Source organism: Podarcis melisellensis (assembly GCF_964234715.1).
Source record: "Podarcis melisellensis genome assembly, chromosome: 16".
Taxonomy (NCBI): domain Eukaryota; kingdom Metazoa; phylum Chordata; class Lepidosauria; order Squamata; family Lacertidae; genus Podarcis; species Podarcis melisellensis.
The window spans coordinates 17,543,086-17,560,998 of NC_138533.1; the positions used below are offsets into that span (position 1 = coordinate 17,543,086).

A 17,913-nucleotide genomic window follows, 5' to 3' on the forward strand; every position below is an offset into this window, starting at 1 on the left:
CATTTCTTCCATTCCATAATAATAATTTTACTATTTATACCCCACACATCTTGCTGGGTTGCCACAACCACTCTGGGCAGCTTCCAACATATATGAAAACATTAAACTTTTTTTTAAAAAACCTTCCCTATAAAGGATTGCCTTCAGACGGCTTGGGGGATGGATAACTCCATACCCCACAACATTTCTCTAATAAAAATAGGGACATCCTAAAGAAAGGTGGGACATTCTGGGATCAAACCAGAAACCAGGACGGCTTCTCTAATTCAGCGGCATTGCTGGAAAATAGGGACACTTGGAGGGTCTGTGGAAAGGTGGAAGACATCTCATTGGTCAAAAGGGGTTGAGAGAGTAGCTTTGACTGATATTCAGTAACCGCAGCATAAAATAAGTCCATGCATTCTCTCTCTGCCCTGCTCTTTACCACAAAAGCTGTTTTCATGCCATCAAAATGCTTTGTTTCATTTTTAATTTTAACACAGAAAAAACTAGTTGCAGAATCACAAAGATCATAAAACCCATCTTTCATGAATGTCATGCAGCCAAAACTCTGTTGTCTTCATGCGGTCATGACTCACTCAAAGGCCACGCTCACTGAATGAAATGGATCCCACCCAGCCCTTGTGAAAACCAATCCTAAAAAAAATTCAGTCTGTGAGGTCGGTAGTTCGGCCTATGGACACCTCAACTCCAAATATGTTTATTGTAGCTTTTTAAAAAATATCCATAGATGCTTTGGGACTTCGAACATAACATAACATGGGGTAAAGCCTCATTCAACTCTACGTGAATTGATTTTTTATTAAATGTGCTATTGGGTTCTATCCTCTTTTCCTGAAGAAAAGTACTTTCTCTTCATTCCAGTTTCTATCTCTCCTGGATCTGAATTGATTTAACATATGTCTTTCCCCCAAAAATGTTTTTATTTCTATAGTTGTTTTTTAAAATGAGTTTTATATTTATAATTTTATATATATATATTTTCGTATGTAATTGTTTTTAACTGTTTTTATGTATGGAACTGTTTCACATATGCCATGAGATTGCTGTGAGATGCCTTGTGGGAAGCTATTCATAAATGGAATAATAATATTATTATTCATAATAATGATAATAATAATAATAATAGTATTCTATCCACCCATAAATACATAAATACAAGTCTCACTGGTGGCTTACAGGACTCAGTTGAGTAACTGAGAAGATCTGTTAAAATTTGTGAAGGGAAACCAGTAAGGAAAGCTTACTCCGAAAGGATTTTTTTTGGGGGGGAGGCAGGTATGATCAGGTGGGGTTAGGCAGGTGTTGGACTACGTCTCCCATCACCCCCCTGCCCACTGGCCATGCTGTTTGGGGCTGATGGGAGTTGCAGTCTAACAACAGGTGGAAGGGGCCAGGATGCCTACCCCAGAAAGGGTAAATCCATATTAAAGGTGTGCAGTTGGGGAAGAGAATACATGACGCTGAGACAAACATGCACCAGTTCCATCATAAGCCTCCACCAAGAATCATTTTTATCTCCGTACAGGAGAAATCTTTCCCCTGGTAAATTTAGGTGAAATTGCAGTTCTCGGCATTTAGGGAACAGCTACAAAAAAGGCAGGCAGCCCTAAATGAACTCCAAAACAGCATTCCTCTCTTTCTCAGTCCATTTGCATATTTAAGTATCTTAGAATTATAGAATTGGAAAGGACCACAAGGGTGTCTAGTCCAACCCCTTGCAATGTAGGAATCTTTTGCTCTGTGTGGGGCTCAAAGACACAACCCTGAGATTAGGAGTCTCTGTACTACTAAGTGAGATATCCAAGCTTCCTTAAGTCTACAGGCTAGACCTGGCCTGATACACCCAGATCCTCTGTTAACAAGCTAGATTACCGTATTTCCTTTCCATGGTTTATGTGCGTTTATGCTGCTCTTTGATGCATAATATAAATTTAGCACTAAGAGTCCTGCCTTTCTCACTAAGGCAGGGGAAAAGAAGGACTGGTTTGGGAGACTCTGAGGGACTTTCCAGTCTAAGATTTTCATTAAATGCATGCAACACATTTCAACCTTTAAAAATCAGTAGATGAAACAACTAGAACTTTTGTTGACTGAGGGGACCCAGTTTCAATAAGTAAAGTTCAGGTGTTGGAGCTGAGGTGGCTTGGATTCCACTCTGTGTTACCACAAAGGAAACTGAAAAGGGGGAAATATTAATTCAGGCTGATTTTTTATGAGGGTGCAGGTTCGTGTGTGTGTGTGTGTGTGTGTGTGTGTGTGTGTGCACCCACAGCACTTCATAGGGATGGAGGAGAAATTTGATTTAGTCTGCATTTAAAGGTTGATCTACTAAATTCACACTTTTGTGAAGAACCAAAATACAGCCATCCACTGAAATTTCCACATTTATCAAATCTTGTGGCGCAGTTCTCCAACCAGCCATGATTTACAAAAAAAATGCATATGCTTGGGGAAAGTATGCATTAAAAATATACATTAATTAAAATAACCTACAAAACTGCATTACATTAAGAAAATTACTTGCAAAAATACGTACACCAAAATTGCAAAAATTTGCTTATTTGGAGAAATTCTGAGTAAAATGCTGTTGTTTTTTTCAGATAGATAGATAAATAAATAGAATATGCAGATTGCTACAGAAATGTGGAGAACTGAATTTAAGATGGGGGGGGGGGGAGGAATGAGAACCTGAAATTGACAGGTCCTTTCACTCCTAATGCTTCAAAGTGAAGTTTTGGTAAAATGGATGTTTATTTAAATTTAATGAATCAGTTAAAAGGCAGGTAGTTAAACAATTAACTGTGCAGTTCTATGTGCGCTTCCTTGGGAGTAGGTTCCAATTGAACAAAATGTGACTTGCAGAAAATGAATTGCAACCCAAACATTCTTTGATTGGTTAACAATAATATACAATATATTCTGCAATGCAGTCCTATCCTGTCCTACTTCCCATTTGAAATAAATGACAAGTCAAGTCAATTTCTCCCACCGCCACCCCCACCCCAAATATTCAAAAGAAACTAGAAGCAGCTAACATATTAAAATCATAACAAGAGTCAGATATAAACCAGTCCACGGTTTCAAATCAAATCATAAATGAAAAATTTTGCATAGCCCAACCAACAGCAGTTCCAAAGCAGCCAGCAAAATCACCACAAAGCCAAAGGCCTGTTTTAACGCCCCTCTAAAACAATATGATGCAGCTTGGAAGGCAAAGAATGCCGCAGGATGGGTGCCCATCCCAGCCTAAAGTGAAGGGTCACCAGCCTTGGTCACTGCTAAAGTGTGCCTTTTAGGTGTTGTAGGATCTGGAGCAGGCCTCAGATGACCCCTGGAGCTCACTGGCAAACACTTATGGAAGAAAGTGGTTCTTAAGGTACCAAGGTCATTTACGATTTCAAAGGTTATGCCATTCACATCATGCCTGGAAACCAGCACAGATCACCCAAGACTGGTGTGAAGGGACTGAAAAACCCCCACAAAAACAAAGAAGAGAATGTGTCCCCTGATGAGTCCTACTAGATGCTAAACAAAGCCACAACAGCCTGTAAATAAAACACAAATCTATAGCAAATCAAGCAACTTGAAATGAAATAAAGGCAAGCTCACATCCTCATCAATGACATTGTCAAGCAGGTGTGTGTTTGTGCACACACATTTATAATGGGGGGCGGATTCAAGAAGGTAGAGGAGCAACTTGTCTCTGTGATGAAAGTCATTGTTTGAAGAAAAATTCTTTGGGTGCTGTATTTGTGCAGACTTTTGGGTCTATATTTTCCAGTCCGTAAAAGATTTTTCATTGCATTATTAAGTATGACCTTGCCCTCTGGGTTCATGCTTAGATTGATGTCTATCAGCTACTGAAGAAGCTTCCATGGTCAAAACATGTCTGGCTCAGACATGGGCTTCAGAAGACATGAGCCTTTCCCCCAATGTCCACACATACACCTGTTTGATAATATGGTATCTTGAAAGTCCACTGGCCATTTGGCTACGAGGCTGTTTTTATAAAATTTTATTTCAAGTGCCTTTATATGTTATGGATCTGCATTTCATTGCAGGCCGCCTTAACTCTGCTTTGCATTCATCAAAATGCCTCACGCCCATCAGCATCTCGGCTGCAGCATTTTGCATTAGTAAGAGTTTCCAGCTGCTTTTCAAAGAGCGCCTTGCAGGAATCAGACCTGGAGGTCGCCAGGACCTGAATGGGTATGTCAAGAAGGCAGGCCACTCAGAGCTGAGAAAGGGATCGCCTTAAGCACCGTTGCCACCTGCATATCTCCCTATATGAAGCAAATGTAGGTATGCTGACACACATGTGATACACAATATGTATAAATGCCATGTAGGCCTACAGAAGGCGGAATCAAAAGAACTACTTAACCAATTCTGGGCAAAGGAAAACCAAGTTATGGTCTTGCATTTCTCAAACTGGAGGCCCCCCAGCCCCATCACCCTGTCACTCAGCAAGCCGTCACTCACCGTTAAAAATGGATTGCAGTCATGGTTTCAAATTATTTGCAAACACATACTCCTCAACATCCAATCACAGTTATTATAGTCACCTGTGAAAGTCCTACGCCCCTACCCCTTGATCATGTGACTTCCTCACATACGGTAAAATCATTGTCCATTATTTCCCCATCACTGGAGTCAAAGTCAGAGATCAAGGCAGCAGTGAGTTGATTTTAAACAGGCCATCCTGTTGGGTTTTTAATTTCCTCTCTTCCCTGCCTTTCTTTTACCATCTTAAAGAATCCATAATCAATCCAGGTGAAAGACAAACTGATCAGGAAGCCATATTTTTTTTAAAAAAATTGCCATAGTGCGGCAATATATTTTATTCTTTTAAAAAAAATCACCTTCAAAATAAAATAGTTTTGAAGGGGGAGAGCATGATTCATTTTATTCTGTTTACCTTTTTTATTTTTTATTTTTAAGCAATCGATAAATTATTTCCATTAGAAATCATGACCCTCTTGCCTCTTAGCCTGCAGTTTTATACAAACATAGCTGTTAATTTCATTCTAAACAATGAGACTTAATTCTGAGTAATCATGTATAGGGCTGTGCTGTAAATGTAATACAGTATACACTTACTTTCGTATTTTAACAATACACTATTAAATGCACACTATTAATGCACACATATTTTTAGATAGCATAGACATTTACATCACAATTGCCAGCATATTCTCTTTCTCTGCATATACAATATTTTTATGTAACACATGGGCAGACCAGATTTGCTGGCATATTTCTGTTATAAGCCACTCATCAAAAATTAAGCTGTAGCTATGATAAGGGTAGGTTATTGCAATTGGCACCAGACAAGAGTTTGCTAGCAAATAGCAGACAGATAGTTCTATACTATCAGAGAAATTACCACATTAGCATTGTGTGTGTGTGTGTGTGTGTGTGTGTGTGTGTGTGTACCATCATCCCCCTACCGAATGTTCAAACCATTTTCCATCCCAGACATTTGTTTCGGCAACCTGGGCAACAATCCGGTAAGGTAGGCCCAGTATCATTCAGACCAATTCCATAGCAGTGTTTACTTTTGGAATAATCATGTGCAGGATTGCATTGGCTGTCTTGTGCAGAAAACAAAACAGACTGATTTATTACGGCGTTGGCTTTTAAGCCCAGTGGGGCTGTAGTTTGAGAAAGCTGAAGCCACAATAAATTTAAAAGTCTGAAGGTGCCGCAAGACACCAGTAAGCTGATTTCTACCATAGTCTATTATTAAAGAGAGAGAGAAAGTATTTATGCATATTGTTTTTTGTGTTATAGAAAAAGAGCCCCTGAGTCACTGTCATCAGAGTTGGGGGAGTGGGAAAATGAAAGCCTGAATCTGGCAGCTAAAGCCATACAGGGTCCGGTCTTCATAGGGATATTCCAGGTCCCTTTTCCTGAATGTTCAACTTCAATGGGGGGCGGGCTAGAAACACCAACAAGTCTATTTGAGGACAGCGGCAGAAAAACATGGAAGGAAAAGCCAGCCAACTGATCACTAAGCATTTTCCCTCCCACACCTCTCAGCACATACGCCATCCAATGTTTGCAAAAGCACCGAAATAACCAACATGCACTTGATGTTTACCTTTAAGATTTAAAAGTAAAACAGGGGGGAAACCCCACTACATATCAGTACCTAATGAACCAGGCATCTTCTGCTTATACAGACTGTTCTGCCATGGTTCACACACACACAAACATCATCCCTAAGGCAGACTCGCCACCATTTTTTCTATTTATATGTCTTCTGAGCCCTGTGAAACTATTTCGCCCAGAACGTCGTTTGGCTGTGTGGGCAGAGTTGATGCCCGCTGCAATCCAGTCCCCCATTCAGCGTGAGGGAAGCATTCAGGACAACTGGAAATGTCCATTTTGTGAGGGGGGAAAAGCCAAGGCTTTTACCTCAGGCCAGGACTTCAGATGGGCTGCCTCATAGCCATTTTGTCTGCTGCATTCGCATCCAAACATTCTCTCTCTCACCCCCTCACACACATGGTGTAATCTTTTTTATTTTAAATTAGATCCATTGGCTAAATGAGCAATGTCTTATTCTGCACCTAAATAATTGTTTTTTAATAATTATTTACATCATGGAGTGGCTCACAAATGCTGTGAATGAAACGAAATGAAATAAATGCATTTTTGAGGAGGCCTCTATGTAACGAGCACCCATTGGGTGGAAATCCAGATCGCGCCACATTAGGGACTACTTTAGGAGCCGCCGAAAAAAATGGGATGGTTTTACCTTCCAGAAAACATATGTAGCCCTCTAATATCTGTAATCTTTTATTTCTCTTTCTTTTCTAGTAATTAGCAATTGTATCCACTGCCCCCATTGATACAGTTGGTCAATTCAAGAGATTTAAAGAGCATTTTTGTAACTGATTTTTGTGTATTCAGATATTTCTGAATGTTGCATTTGTAATGTTCGAATCATATGCTGTAAACTATTTAAGGATTTTCCTTTCTTTTAGGAATGGAAACAGAAATTATCTAAAAAAATTAAACCACAATGTTCACAGTCTGATCTTTAATTCTGGGATCAAATATGCATGTTTACTCAAGCCCAATGAATCCGAGAGGGTGTCTCATCTCCCAGTGTAAAGGTCCGAGCCCTGCGGCTGCAGAAGCTGATGAATTAGACTTGTGCAACCCTGCCTATCTTTACTTACAAACACCCCACAGTGTTCAGTGAGGGTTATTCCAAGATATAAGTAAAGTACTTCTTTTACAATTTGGTATCTTGCAGTTAATGGGGATGCAAGATACCATATTTAAAGGCAAACCTATGCCAGTTCACACTTTCTAAAACAATAACTATCTTTTGAAATTTGCACTTTTCTGAATTTTGCAATGCAGTTCTCCTGCCAAGTAACATGTACCAAATTGCATATACTAGAAGGAAGTGTGTATTAAGATGCAAATATATTGGAGAAAATAACATGCAAGATGCATTATGGTAGTCAAAATTGCTTTGCAAAAAAGGTGCATATTAGGAAAAAATGTGAGTTTTCTCTTTAAAAATCCTAAACTGTTATGGAAATGTGTGGAAGTTGATTGCAGATTGGAAGAATGAGATGAAAGTGAAATGGGCAGGTTTTCCTAATCCTACTTCAGATATTTAGGTGCCCAAGAAGCTCTTTTTATGCCAGACCAGATATCTTTCTCCTGCCAGCCCAGTCTTCTCGGAGTCCCCTCTCCCACCATCTGCTACCTGACATCTTATAACTGGTGATGTCTGGGGTTGATCTGAAGACCCTCCACATGGAAAGCCCTTTCTCTGCCACTGAACAATGCTCTCTCCATACGCCATTCCTCAAGAATAATGCCCATTTAATCCCTTTCCCAGCTCAATCCTGTGCATGTTTACTCACAGGTAAACCCCACTGTGATCGGAAGTGCTTATTCCCAAACAGGGAATATGCAAATGCAGTTTTCTAAGCACATCTACTCTGAAATACTTCCAAGCGAGTTCTTAAAGACATACTCCTTTGTAGCTGCACTCAGGGCTGCAGCCTTATAGCATTTCTCAGATGCTGGTCCAATTGGAAGTCAATCCCATTGAATTAAATGGGGCTTACTTCCAAGTGCATGAGCTGAAGGCTGCATCTGAGAGACTTACCTGGGAGAAAATCTTAAATGAGTAGACAAGGCATATAGGATTGTGCTGCTGGTGGGTGAAGTCAAAATGAAAATAAAACAGAAACAAGAGACCTGGGAAAGGTTTTCAGCCTGATCCTACACATATTTGCATAGAAGTAAATCCTATCAAAATGAATGTGGTTTATTCCCAAATGTGAGGGTCACAGCCCCAACTGAGCACTGTTATATCCTATTAGTTTGAATTGGAGAGAATTAATTGCTGCTGCCCCACCCCCCAAAAAATAAACCCTTTTGGTTGCTTGTATTTATCAATGAATTACAATCCTTCCAAGGTGCTTGTGGGGGTATCCTTGGGTCTCCCCATTTGATGCTGACCACATTCCTGTATCTGGCCAAAAAGAGTGAGTGGTCCAACTGCAGCCCTGGTAGACCACAAATATGAACTCCAATCCACCTGACCAACACCTCATTCTGCCCACAACATTATACAGAAATCAATGAGGCTGCAGGATGGGGGTCCCTCCCTTTCTCCTGATTTCGCCCTTTCAGTATCAATGCCACCAGGCTGAAAATTCAGTGTATTTGAAATAAACTGGGAACCCGATCCTAGACACATTTACTCAGAAATAAATCCCACTATACCCAAACAGAAAGAAGACGTTGAGTAGGGGGGAATCGTTTTTAAATATCTCAAGGGTTTGGGATGTTGTTGTTGTTTGGGGGGGGCAAGGGGGTAGTCCAAGCACACTGCCAAAAATGGAAAAGGTGAGGTCCCTCGCCTCTGGCAAAGTAATATATGAGGGAGATTTAAAAGATTGATTTATCCAAACATTTTAAATTGCACTTCCAAGTCGCCCTGAACCCCACATTTTAAAGGAAAGAGGGGTTTAAAACACATACCCAGAGGAGAAATTTAATTGGACAGCACCCAAACCCACCTAGTTTCTGAAATCTGCAAAGGCCTTGCTTGCTTCTGAACAAGGCAAAAAGATCCCACCCACCCACTCTTCAAAAACTTCAGATATGCTTCTGGGGCCAGGACCAATAATCCAGAAAGGAAGTGGGTGGGGGTGGGTGGGTGGGTGTTACCAACTCTATACCTGCCCAGCTCTACCTGCTTTCAAAAAGAAGGCGGTGAAGAGGTAGAGGAGGAGGAATCTGATTCTGACTGCAAAAAGGAACCACTCCATTTTGCCTTTCAAGTCCTCCTCTCCTTAAAATATAAATCAATAAACCCAAATCCTACCCTGATTTTTACGGGGGTTAAATAATTCCACGGCGAGCTGCCGCAGCCGAGGGGTCGCTCAGCTCCGAGAGAAAGCCCCTCCGGCCTCGGAGGGCAGGGAGCAGCCGCTCCATCTCTGCAGCAAGAGGGGGAAGAGGAGCGAGCGAGGCTCTGCCTTGCTAGGCGCTTCAGGATCCGAGCGCCTTCCACCCACCTCCGAGCCTCGCCCTGCGGATCGCGAAGGTGACGAGAGTTCTCCTTACCCTTTCCTGGGCTTGCAGCGAGCCGGGTGTGTGGGGTGGAGGTGGGGAGGAGGAGAGAAGGAGGAAGAAGAAGAAGAGGAAGAAGAGGCTGCCTTTCCCCGGGAGGGGATTTCGCAGCCTGCCAGGCGGACCTTGGAATGAGCGTTTTCTTCCCGTTCCCTTCGCTCTTGTGGAGGGATGGTGGGGGCAGGCGGGATGACGTCGCGGAGGAGCGTCTATTCAGGAGGCTTCAGACCTCACCCCCCCCCAACACACAAACACAAGGGCCTCCTTTAGCTCATTGTCCCCCCTTTTCTCTCTCTGCATGCCTAGACTGGGTGGGTGGGGGGAAGGAAGCTAGAGATACCTTGATCTTTTTGCGCGTACGAGAAAGACTCTTACAGATGAATTTATGCACACACACGTTGCAGATGATGATCATATGATATGATTTATTGCTGTTGTTATTTATTAGAATGTCATCAGCTCATGTGGCGTTTTTCCTCTGAACAGCCCAATCCTGTGCACGTTTCCTAAGGTGCAAGTCTTTCTCACTTTCTGTGCGCCTAATGGGCCTCATTCCCAAGTTAGTCTGCATATAGGATCGCCAGCAGGAAACTTGCCATCCTAGGGACATTGACCTGAGAGTAAGTCTCGTTAAATCGGCGTCTTCGTGTGCGTGTATCTTATCTGCTTCCAAGAAAACGTACATTCTTGATTAGAATGTAGTACATAAGCTCATGAAACCAGTCTCTGCCTGAGGAATGTCCATACTTAGGAGGTCTGATCCCCATCTCACCGACTTGGGGATCATTTGGTGTAAAGGCAGGGGAGATCTATAGTACTGTATTTCAAATAGATAACCGATCCAGTAAGCCAGTGGAAGCATTTTTGCAGGTATAGCACAGCGGTTAAGCCCTTCCCCCAAAATCTCTCCGATTTAAATCGTGCAGTCTGAAGTGCTTATCTCTAATAGGGTGGTACAAATGTTTATTAATCTTGACCGACTTCAGATCTTATGTATTTTGTATTCTCATTTTGTATTTTTCTGTTGTGAACCGCCCTGGGATCTTCGAGTGAAAGGCGGTATACAAATTCAATCCATCCATCAATATACACATACACACACACACACACAGAGAGAGAGAGAGAGAGAGAGAGAGAGAGAGAGAGAGAGAGAGAGAGAGAGATACATACATAGGCCATTGCATCCTGCTTTAGAGTTCCTGTTTCCTTTACTCCAGAGGCGCCAGAGAGTAAGCAGAGTCCCTAACCCCTCCGCCCCTTTTCACCCAGAGTTTAAGCCCTACTGACTTCATGGAAGGCTTATTCCCAGAAAGTACTGGGTTTACTCCTGTAAGGTAAAGGTAAAGGGACCCCTGTACCCATCAGTTAATGGTGCCATCTCAAGTTTCAAATTTTTCTTCACCCTGAACGGAGCAATTGAGTACCCTTGGACTTCGCTGGATTTTCTGGTTCGAAAATCTGAGAAGAGCCGGGAGAGGTCAAAGGAAGCCCTCCTTCGCGCAGCGCATAAAGTGTGGAACTCGCTGTCGCAGGAGGCGGTGATAGTAACCAACTGGGATGGCTTTAAAAGAGAATTGGACAGGTCCATGGAGGAGAGGGCGCGTCAGGGACTACTGGCCATGATCTCTATCCTCTGCCGCCTCCACGGATGGAGGCTGTGTAGGTTCTGATTACTGGAAGCCAAAGGAAGGGCAAGTGGGACCTCTTGCGAGTTTCCCACTGGCCTGGGATTAACTGCTTGGATAACAGAAGGCTGAACCAGGTGGGCCTTTGGCCTAAACCAGCACGCTGTTGCTATGTTCTTATGAGAAAAGCTGTTCTAGAGCCATTTCCAGCATCAAAACTGCTTCTTCCAGGAACCATAAATCTTTCCATTGCATTCCCCTTGACGGGCTGTTTTGGGACATGAAACCATAGAAAGATAGAGTTGGATGGGACACCCCAAAGGTCATCCAGCCCAACCCCTTGCAATGCAGGAATCACACGGCTCAGGAATCCCTGACAGGTGGTCATCCGCCTCCAAGGAAGGAGAGTCAGGCAGCTTGTTTGCGATGAAGACAGATAGCTAGATAGACAGGCGAAACATTTTAATGGAAAAGGAGATGTGTGAGCAGTTAAAATGAAAGAAATAAATAAAAATAAACACGTATTTGCAAAGCTCTCCCTTCCCCCGCTCTTTAAGTCTAGGAATGTGTCTGGGTCAGATCCAAGACCGTGGAAATGTGGCGGCTCAATTGTCCCTCTGTCCCTCCTCTCTCTCCTTCCCAAGTGGAGTTTTCCAGACTGGGGCTGGGGAGAGGGTAGCACACACCGAAATTTCCATCATAATATCATCTCCAACGCCTCGCTCTGAATAGAGGCGTTAGGAAAACACATAAGACTGGGCGTCTAGACTGGAAGAGAGGGGTGAGGAGAGATGCCCCTGGGGGGTTGCAAATCTCTGCCCCCTCCCCTGTTCCAAGGAGCCAATGAGCTGAGATTTCACTGCCCCCTCCTTCTCTGGGGTGTTTGTGGTGTTAGTGTGGGGGGAGAATATCAACTTCACAGAATAGATGGTGCGTTTTCTTAGGCAGTCTGGTTTCCAAGGCAGATTTCTCCACAAAACAGCAGAATCTAACGGCCCGTAGAAAATGGGCAATTAATTCATTCCCTCCTCCCCGTTTCCCCCCACCCCGGCACGTCCTAAACCTCACAATGCCTGGGAACCGAAAATAAGAGCTGAACTTGAGAATGGGCGAGCAGGCTGTCTCAAGTTCATTGTCAGCCACAGATCAGACAGCCCCCGGCCCCCAATTCCCAAAGTCTAATACTTTTTTGCATCACACACACTCTGGGGGACAACAAGCAATCTCCGACCACACCACACACACCGCCCTGCAAGCGCCAAGCCCCCTCCACGCTCCTCGGCGAGGAGTTTCGCTTTTAAAATTACTTGAAGTAAGAATCCAGCTAAGTCCTATTCAGAGCAGACTCCACGAAACTAAGAGACGATTCCATTGGTTGCAAAGTGTCTACTCTGAGTAGGACTCCGTGAGAGATGGCCTGATAATGACAGGATCTAGGCTTCAGAAACTGTGCGCAGGGTTGCAACTTTGCTTGCTATTAAGTCCCATTAAACTAAGTATTTTTGCGAACAGTTCATAGAATCATGTCAACCTGATCTTTGTCTCTTGTTTTTACATTACACACAGAAACACACAAACACAGAGCCCAGGTCTTCTGCTTGTTGTATTCAGAAGCCGTTCCCACTAGGCTCAATGGGGCTTACTCGCGAGGAGGAAGTGTGTGTTTGGGGTGTGTGTATGAGTGTGTGGAGGGGCGGGGCCGGGTTTGTATTCTAAGGCCAAAACGTTCTGCTTGGTCCTAGCCAACGTTTTATTCTTAAGTCAGCCCTGCTCTCAGTTTTATGGGGCTTCTTTCCAAGCCAGCTTGCCACGTTCTGCAGGCTTCCTCGAGAGTAGATCCCACTGCAGTCCTTGTAGCTGGCTTCCGAGAAAACTCTGCACGATATCTTGGAATCCTCTGCGCCCCCCCTCTCCAAACACGCTCCCCATAGGGACGCAGCACCGCCTGCCTGGCGCATCAGGCCACGGACAGCGCCATTGCAAAGTCTTCCTCACATTTCGACAGGAGACCGGATGTCTCCGGGGGAGCCCGTAAGCAGGGCGTGAATCCCCGGCAGCTGGGACCCAGGGGTAGACTGCCTCGGGCCATGGCAGTTCTATTGAGTTCTCCCTTCATTTCTCTCTCTCCCCCCCCATATATATTATCCCCCCCCACTCTCTCTCTCTCTCTCTATATATATATATGGTGGAATAGTCCGTGATAAAAAGCCCATCGTTTCACTCCTGCTCTAAGAATTATTACTAAAATCAAAATTGTATTTTAGATTGCTTTTTTAATTTATTTATAAAAACGCTGGTTTTAATGTACGTTGTTGTTATTGTTATTTGTATGAATTACCCGCTATTCACCCTAAGGTCCCGGGGCGGGTTAAACCTTAAACCACCATATTAAAAATGAGCCCGCGTTTAAAGTTATGGGGGATTCCCTCCCCCCCCAAAAAAAACCCCAAAGTTTTATTGATGGAGCATCAGCCAGTGACTAGTTCGGAGGCACACATCGGATTCTGGACCTCTCCATCATTTGGGGGAGACAAATGTTGGTGCCCCCACCTTATTTTCTCTCTCCAGTCTTTCCTTGAGCATGATTTTTTCTAAAAAAGAATTATGATGACGATGATGTTCTCACCAACCCCAATAAATTGGGCTTTCTTGTCTGGCCTCAGACGTGTCCAGCAAACCAAGGCGCGCTACCTTTTGTTCAATTCCTCCACAGGGCTTGATTTAAGCGCGGCGTTGGCAGCCGCCACCACGTGGGTCGCCCTGCTCTCCTCCTCCTTCCCCCCCCCTAGGAAAATGCTCATTAGCAGAAAAGAATCTAAGAGAGGGGGGCAATTATAATTAGACACCTCCTGATTGCCTCTCTCTCTCTCTCTCTCTCTCTCTCTCTCTCTCTCTCACACACACACACACACACACACACACACACACACACTTCCTTCTTCCTCTCCCCCCACCCAATAAATTCGCAAGCATCCCATCTCCGCCTCTGAGCTCATTATTCTGATTATACATCTATTGTCATTTCTCCCGATTGGTAAAGATAATTTCGTGTGCGTGCGTGTGTGTGTGTTTGTGTGTGGCAACAAACGCCATCCATTTTACGCAATAAGCAAAAACACCCTCCCAGTTTTTCTCCCTTTAATGAATGACTAAAATAGCATAAGCGGAATATTAAAATCCCAAAGAGGGGCTTTATTCTGCACACACACACACACCCAGCAAAATTCAGCTTTGCCTCTCCCGCTGTTGTTTTAAATATATTTTTCTCATATTCTTGTGGCCTTTCCCACAGCTTACCAAAATACCAGGATCCCTTCCTTACCCCTGTACGACTCTGAAAGGTTGGCGTGGAGATTTTTAGGAGTCATTTTCACTGGGACAGGTCTCTAGCTTTAAAATATATTTCTTTTTTTTAATTAATTCAGATTAATTTCTCCCTCCTGGTTCTCCTCTGCCTCTTTGATCCTCTAACGAGAAAGCAATCTTTTTTATTTTATAAACGGAGACGGATTTGAAGATGATGTCGTGGGGGGAGGGGGCTCCCCGCTTATTCTGGCAGGGTACGTGTAAGCGGACGACCCCGCAGAAGCCTTTGGAGGAAGCTGGACTCCAGGGCGAGCTTGGGAGATCTATTCTCTGTGCATGCGTGTCCCAAAAAAACCAAGTTCCCCGCTTCTCAGTGGAGCCAGATGCAAAACAGCGCAGCATAGACTTAAAGGCCAGGGCGCCTCTGAGCATATACTCAACCTCGGTCAGGAATTTATTGTTATTTTTTCCTGGACCAGAACGGAGCTCACGAGTCCTGTCACACGAAAAAATCACTTTTGCCTCTCCCCACCAGATTTCTTCATTTCAGCAGCCGATTTTGCGGGGGGAGAGTAGCGCTTATTAGACAACTGAGAATCCGGCCCTTGGTAATCTGCTACAGATCCACCACTAGATCTTCTGTCCCCTCACCACCACCCCCCCAATAAGCGTCTTGCACCTGTATTTTCGAGGAGGTGTAAAAGCTGTCAGGTCCTCCTGGCGCATATACAGGGGAGCAGAGATATCTTGGGCCAAAGGCGGCTGGAGATGGTTTGAACAGCTCCGTGAGAAAACGAGCTGCACATCCTCTCGGCCGCTCAATTAGACTCTCATTACCATGTATGCAAAATGTGGCAACCGCGAGCCACGGCAGCGGCTGGGAGATGGTGCAGGTATCCCTGGGTCATTCTGCCTGCAGTGGCGGATGGGCAGCCTGTATTGGGGGATAGGATTGGGGGGGGGGTTGTTCCTAAAGCTGGAAGGGTGGGGGTTAGTGGGAATTCTTCAATGGTCAAGGTTTAGCATGTACGAAGAATGATTCTCTCTCTCTCTCTCTCTCTCTCTCTCTCTCTCTCTCTCTCTCTCACACACACACACAGAGAGAGAGAGAGAGAGAGAGAGAGAGAGAGAGAGAGAGAGAGAGAGAGAGAGAGAGAGAAAGTCCGGAAGAACCCAAGGGACTAGAATCTTGGAGCAGAAATTGGCACCGGATGAAATTAACACGTCAACCAAAAAGTCAGAGAGGGATGAAAACAAACCAAAGGTGTAGAGACTGACTAAAACAGAGCAATTTTGTATGCAGCAGGGGGTAGGTCTCTATGATGGAGGGGTTGCGAGTATTTAACCCTTTGGAGGCATGGGTGTCCCAGAATCCTTTCCGGATCTTATGCAAGGCAACGGGACTTTTACTATTAGATGACTGTGTGCGTGTTCAGGATTAGACCCCACAGAGTGAAATTTTTCATTTGTTTCAAATTTATTGAACCTGGCGGCTTGTTTTGCGCAGAGAGGCTTAAAGGAGACTTTCTTTCCACAAGGGGAAGCTTGCCGGCTCGCTTCCCTAGGAGCAAGCCCCGTCGAACTCCCGCGGATTTACTTCTGAGTAGACATGCCTAGGGCTGCGCTGTAAGGCTGCGCGGTCCGCCCTGAGATCTACGGATAAAGGGCGGTACACAAAATTAATAAATGCTGCTACCACTACTGATGATGATAATGCCGGGCACACGTCCATGGAGTCACACGCACGGGATGTAGCCGGGCTTACTCCGGAGTCAACATGCCTAGGTTAAAGCCAAAAATTAGCAGGCAGGATGGCGTTTTGTTCCATTCTAGCCCAAGACTGTCAAGTAAAAGGGAGGACGATCTGGAAGAGGAAAATGTTTGTGAAAAACACTGCGTTATTGTCGGTTTAATCTTAATTTTCTCTCCCTTCCTGCTAATTCTTTTCTACAACAGTCGTAGCAGCCACAAAGTAGCCCCATCTCCCGGAACAAGGACAGCAGGGGGGGCGTGGCGTGTGTGATGTATCTATATGTCCTGTTGTTGTTCCAAGAGATAGCTATAGATGTTATTGATATTATTATGTATTAACTTTGTATACCGCCTTTCATCCTAAAATCCCAGGGCGGTTCACAACATACCGCGTGTTTCTTAGTTTTCTGGTCCTGCCAAACCCTTTCACAAATAAATCCCAAGGGCTCACGGCTTGTCCCCACACACATTTGCCGTCTTGGACTTGGAGGAGAGTCCCCGTGTCATCCCAGATTACATCGGACATTCTCCACCTGAGGCATAGTTCGGTTCAGGAGCCTTAGAGAGGCAACACAGAAAACAAGTCTCGCTTCTCTTACTGGTGGCGGCTCCGATGGTAGTTGCTCAACAGTGGACGTCATATTGTTCCCTTAAAGAGGCAGATTTCAACCATGTCTGCTCTGTCTGAGCGCTCAGGGGAGTGTGGTTCTCCCCCCCCCCCATCACGCCTTCTTCTTCTTCCCTTTATTAATGGGGACTCGAGATTCTCAGCCCCCACAACTTGCTTTAGAGGAGCTACACTGATTCAATCATCACACATAACTGGGAACCACTCTTCTAAGACAATGTATCTGGTCCGATTCCAAACTAGGTATTCTGCAATCTGTCCCTGTAACTGGATTTTCTTAGGTCTCCCCTATATATATATATATTTGAAGTCATTAAAAATTATTAGAGGGTGGAAACGAAAATAAAGAAAGCCCCTCCACCCTCGATACCAGGTGAAAGGGAAAGGCAGAGCTGCCTTGTGCTCTCCTCCATCCCACTCATAATTAATAATAATATAAATAAATAAATAAATAAATAAATAAATAAATAAATAAATAAATAAATACCCCGCCCACCTGGCTAGGTTTCCCCAGCCACTCTGGGCGGCTTCCAATAAAATACAACAAAATATCAAACATTAAAATCTTCCCTAAACAGGGCTGCCTTCAGATGTCTTCTAAAGGTCAGATAGTTGATTTATTTCCTTGACATATGATGAGAGGGCTTTCCACAGGGTGGGCGCCACCACCGAGAAGGCCCTCTGCCTGGTTCCCTGTAACCTCACTTCTCGCAGTGAGGGAACCTCACTGTCCGGGCTGAACAAAGGGGGTGGAGACGCTCCTTCAGGTATACTGGGCCGAATGAAATCAGTGACAATCGCTTGACATTGTACCAAGCTGGGTCCGCACCAACAACGATGTGAATGGACATTTTATTTAGAGCAAGTCCCATTAAATTGCCTTCGGAGCATGCTGTGGCGAAGTCCGGTTACGCAAACCGCCTTGCATCAAGCAGCGCAAGGCAACCTGAATTTTTTTCCCCTGTTTAGACAAAAAGTAAAGCC

At 44.3% G+C, this 17,913-nt stretch overlaps 1 long non-coding RNA gene across 2 annotated transcripts in view; it reads right to left on the bottom strand.

The window, feature by feature from the left end:
• LOC309359142 overlaps positions 1-9,650 on the bottom strand; it is a 53,603-nt gene extending 43,953 nt beyond the window's left edge. Inside the window, exon 1 of one of the 2 annotated variants that reach the window (XR_014163725.1) lies at positions 9,613-9,650. This is a non-coding gene — a long non-coding RNA (uncharacterized lncRNA). The remainder of the gene's footprint in view (positions 1-9,612) is intronic. The other variant, XR_014163726.1, reaches the window with a different exon arrangement.
• Positions 9,651-17,913: the final 8,263 nt, after the last annotated feature.